We start from the raw sequence: 5705 nt of genomic DNA, 5'->3' as shown, positions 1-5705 counted from the left end.
ACAGTTTTGACAGCTCCTACGGTTTTGACAGCTCCTACAGTTTTGAATTCTCCTACAGTTTTGACTGCTCCTACAGTTTTGAATTCTCCTACAGTTTTGACTGCTCCTACAGTTTTGACTGCTCCTACAGTTTTGACTGCTCCTACGGTTTTGACAGCTCCTACGGTTTTGACAGCTCCTACGGTTTTGACTGCTCCTACAGTTTTGAATTCTCCTACAGTTTTGACTTCTACGGTTTTAACAGCTCCTACAGTTTTGACAGCTCCTACAGTTTTGCTTCGGTACTGCGGTTTAACTGAAGGCCGGACCAGAAAGACAATTTCCATAGACCCTCCGCAAAGAGAAAATTACTAATAAGATTTAGTCATTGCTTTTGTGCGCAAAGCGTCCATTAAATTATTCAGCTAATTGTCGCTGAGGCCGATATTTACAGTGTAGTCGGAAAGTATTCAGACCCCTTTGACTTTTCCCACATTTTGTTTCGTTACAGCCTTATTCTAAAATGGATTCAATTGTTTGTTTTTCCCCTCATCAATCTACACACAATACCCCTTAATGACGAAGCAAAAACAGTTTTTATAAATTTTTGCAAATTTATGAAAAATACGAAACCAAAATATTACATTTACATAAGTATTCAGACCCTTTACTCAGTGGTTTGTTGACGCACCTTTGGCAGCGATTACAGCCTTTTTTAAGGTATGGCGCTATGGATTACTGCAACTCGCTGTTGGCTGGGCTCCCTGCCTGTGCCATTAAACCCCTTCAACTCATCCAGAACGCCGCAGCCCGTCTGGTGTTCAACCTTCCCAAGTTCTCTCACGTCACCCCGCTCCTCCGCTCTCTCCACTGGCTTCCAGTTGAAGCTCGCATCCGCTACGAGACCATGGTGCTTGCCTACGGAGCTGTGAGGGGAACGGCACCTCAGTACCTCCAGGCTCTGATCAGGCCCTACACCCAAACAAGGGCACTGCGTTCATCCACCTCTGGCCTGCTCGCCTCCCTACCACTGAGGAAGTACAGCTCCCGCTCAGCCCAGTCAAAACGACGCCAGGACAGCGGAGTCAATCACCACCTTCTGGAGACACCTGAAACCCCACCTCTTTAAGGAATACCTAGGATAGGATAAGTAATCCCTCTCACCCCCCCTTTAAGATTTAGATGCACTATTGTAAAGTGACTGTTCCACTGGATGTCATAAGGTGAATGCACCAATTTGTAAGTCGCTCTGGATAAGAGCGTCTGCTAAATGACTTAAATGTAAATGTAAATGTAAGCTTGGCACACCTGTATTTGGGGAGTTTCTCCCATTTTTCTCTGCAGATCTTCTCAAGCTCTGTCAGGTTGGATGGGGAGCGTCGCTGCACAGCTATTTTATGGTCTCTCCAGAGATGTTAGATCGGGTTCAAGTCCGGGCTCTGGCTGGGCCACGCAAGGACATTCAGAGTCTCACCCGACCTCAACCCAATTGAGATGGTTTGGGATGAGTTGGACCGCAGTGAAGGAAAAGCAGCCAACAAGTGCTCAGCATATGTGGGAACTCCTTCAAGACTGTTGGAAAAGCATTCCAGGTGAAGCTGGTTGAGAGAATGCAAAGTGTGTGCAAAGCTGTCATCAAGGCAAAGGGGGCTACTTTGAATAATCTCAAATATAAATATATTTTAATTTGTTTTAACAGTTTCTGGATTACTATGTGATTCCATATGTGTTATTTCATATTTTTGATGTCTTCACTATTATTTTACAATGTAGAGGGGGAGAGGGGTAGAGCAGTGGGTGAGATGGGTAGGAGTAGAGCGAGGGGGAGGGGTAGAGCAGGGGGGGCGGGGTAGAAGTAGAGCGAGGGGGAGTAGAGCGGGGGGGCGGGGTAGGAGTAGAGCAGGGGGCGGGATAGGAGTAGAGTAGGGGGGCAGGGTAGGAGTAGAGCGAGGGGGAGGAGTAGAGCAGGGGGGGGGGTAGAAGTAGAGCGAGGGTAGGAATAGAGAAGGGGGTAGGAGTAGAGAAGGGGGGTAGGAGTAGAGAAGGGGGTAGGAGTATAGAAGGGGGGCAGGAGTAGAGAAGGGGGTAGGGGTATAGAAGGGGGGTAGGAGTAGAGAAGGGGGTAGGAGTAGGGAAGTGGGGATAGGAGTAGAGAAAGGGGGGTTTGATTTAGAACACGTTGCTACATAGCTTACACACACACACACACACACACACACACACCAGGGATCCCTAATTGAACAAGGGAACATTCATGATCTGACTTTGTCATCTTCACACAAAATGACCACTGTGACAGTTGATTGTATATTGATTTAAGTAACATTAGGACTATTAACTGTCACAGTGGTTATTTGTATCAAGATGACAACGTCATAACATGATGATGCAGATTTTGTATACGTAATTTGTGCTCATGTGATGTTGGTCATTATATACCGGTTTCCACTAGTTATTACAGCCCCAAAAATGTGCCTATATCATCGCAAACATTAATGAAAACAAAAATGTACTTGATGGTCTTAATTTAAGGTTAGGGTTATACATAAGCAGTATTGGACGCATTTAGAGTTAAGGACAGGATTAGGTTTAAAATCACATTATAAGAAGATATATTGTAGAAATAGTCGCGTTTATTACTTCGTGGCTGTGGTAACTAGTGACGAGTGCATAAACCCGGATATAGAGCTGGCCAGTTTGTTCCAGGGAGGCTCAAATCGGTGGAAGTCTGTCTCCCTCCAGCAGGTGGCGTTTTTTCGTTGTTTCGCCCACCAAGCAAGGAGTTTTTGTATGGGGTTCAATACGAGTGTCGAATTTGGTCAACAGCTGTGTTGTTATGTTGATTTGATCGAATAAAAGTGTTGTAATGCTTAAGTTGTTATGAGTGTACTGATATTAGTAGGGACACGTGACATCCTGGCAACTTTGAGAAACTAGATCTGATTTGTTTTCAAATTCTTTGTGGGTCTGAGGGAAATATGTGTGTCGAACATGGTCATATATTTGGCAGGAAAATAGGTGCAGCTCAGTTTCCACCTCATTTTGTGGGCAGTGGGCACATAGCCTGTCAGCTCTGCCTCTCTCAATAACAAGGACATCTATGCTCACTGAGTCTGTACAGAGTCAAAAGCTTTCCATAATGTTGGGTCTGTCATGGTTAACAGGTATTTCACTGTTTAGGGCGAAATAGCATTCCAGTTTGCTTTATTTGTTGGTTAGTTCTTTCCAATGTGTTAAGTAATTATGTTTTTGTTTTCTCATGATTTGATTGGGTCTAATTCAGTGGAGGTTTCTTAGGGAACGATGGCTCATAATAATGGCTGGAAACCATGTGTTAGATGTTGCTAATTCCTTTCTGCCTATTCCGCTCCTATTGGATGGTTGTATAATTATTTTCTGGATTTTGATCCAATAGCGCATATCGTCCTAATTCAGCTCTGCGTGCATTATTAGTTGTTTTAAGTTGCACACAGAGGATGTTTTTGCAGAATTCTGCATGCGGAATCTAAATTTGGTGTTTGTCCCATTTTGTGAATTCTTGGTTGGTGAGTGGACTCCAGACCTCACAACCATAAAGGGACATGGGTTCTATAACTGATTCAAGTTGCACATTATTACCAAAGACTTTTTATAACTAACCAAGATAGACCACCGCCTGTCGTTTCCCAAAGGGAGCAAATGAATCATAGTGGGAAGAACAAGCAAGGAGGTGGGTAGAGCCAAGCACGAGCTGGTGAGAGCCTATTGGCGTTTTCTAGCGTGTATTTGCATATTTGCATCAGGGAACGCCTACTCTGAAGTGCGCTTGTGCAATAACTAAATTCGTCCTTGCACCCTTCTTAACAACGCAAAAAAAAAATCAACTTTGGCAATGGGTAAAGTCTACAAAACATAGTCCATTCTGTTTACAACCAAATCTAGTTTTGGAAACAGAAAACTATATCGAGATCAAATGTTTCATCGATGAGACATTTGGCAGAATGTTGGGTAAAATCCATCTCACTCCATCTTTTCCCCACTGCCGTCCACAGAGCTTCCTCTCGAGCCCTGAATGCTGATTGGCTGGCAGACGGGGTATATCAGACCTTATATAACGGGTGGATCTAATCCTGAATGCTGATTGGTTAAAACCACATTCCAGTCGGTGTCTAAGTCCACAGATTGTCATGTTCCACATTGTTTCAATATTCAAATTCGATCTCCAGTCCCGTAGTAATGAACCTGTCGGGAGTCGGGACGAGACAGACAGACAGACAGACAGGCAGACAGGCAGACAGACAGACAGACAGACAGACAGACAGACAGACAGACAGACAGACAGACAGACAGACAGACAGACAGACAGACAGACAGACAGACAGACAGACAGACAGACAGACAGACAGACAGACAGACAGACAGGCAGGCAGTTTCTCAGCCAGTCAAAATCATGAATCAGCATCATTTTTATTGATACATACAAAAAAGGTCAATAGAAAAAAGGTCAAACGAAACGCAGATCATTTGAAGTCTTTCCAACTTCATTTTGAAGTGATTGTGTTACTGTAGCTGTGTTGTTGGCTAGCTCCTCTGAACAACTGTGTCCTGACGAGTGAGCACACTTTCTACGCCAGGCGAAATCGTGCCTCATTAGCTCATTGTTATGGATGTATCCAAATATATGTCACTATAAAACAGCTTCAACAAATGCAAATGCAGCTACTTTGCTGTACATTAGCCGTAGTTATAGCTAGCTAGCTAGCAAGGGATAAGAACGTTGCCAGCCAGTATGGTTATAGAACATTTAGAACCAACGACTGAGTCGTGTCCATAGATACAGAACCAAAATACTTAACGACTGAGTCGTGTCCATAGATACAGAACCAAAATACTCAACGACTGAGTCGTGTCCATAGATACAGAACCAAAATACTGAACGACTGGGTAGCGTCTCTAAGCAACCCTAGATTTGTGTCAGGGTGAATATATTGTGGAAGGATGAACTAGTATAAATGCATTAATCGTAACAATATTTTTATATGAAAATATGTCAATCATTATTTGAATATGTTGGGCACCCGCTCTATAAAAGTGATAATGCCCTCGAAAACGGTGTTTGGAACATATATTGGCACAGTTTGCTGGACTTCCGACTTCGATCTCGGGCCGAACAACACACCCGTGCCAATATATCGTCCAAACACCGGCTTCGAGGGCATTATCACTAATGACAATTTTATTTTGTTACTGTTCTAATTACATGGGTAACCAGTTTATAATAGTAACAAGGCACCTCTGGGGGGTTGTGGTATATAACCAGTATACCACAGCTAAGGGCTGTGTCCAGGAACTCCACCTTGTGTCGTGCTTAAGAACAGCCCTGGTATATTGGCCATATACCACACCTCCTCGGGCATTATAGCATAATTATACCTCAGTGGGACAAACACGTTAGACAAACTATTCTCTTCTCTGGCATCCTGTTTACTAAGGTTGTGGGTGGCAGTCAGTTTGCCTAGTTTCGCTGATCTCCATCCTATGTGTGGCAAGAAACCACATTGAATCGCATTCAGTCCATTCTATCAACAACACCAACAGCTCTACGTAAATGTTACGCTTAAGGGAAGCCATCAATGGATTCTTATTGGACGAAAAAAATATTTGCCCCGCCCAAAGCAGAAACTCCGATTGGATACTTAAATAGAAGAAGAAAAAAAATCTGCTATATTGATTTCTTATTGGTCGTA

The sequence above is a fragment of the Oncorhynchus gorbuscha genome, linkage group LG02 (assembly GCF_021184085.1).
Source record: "Oncorhynchus gorbuscha isolate QuinsamMale2020 ecotype Even-year linkage group LG02, OgorEven_v1.0, whole genome shotgun sequence".
Taxonomy (NCBI): Eukaryota; Metazoa; Chordata; class Actinopteri; order Salmoniformes; family Salmonidae; genus Oncorhynchus; species Oncorhynchus gorbuscha.
Note: the sequence above shows the minus strand (reverse complement) of the source record.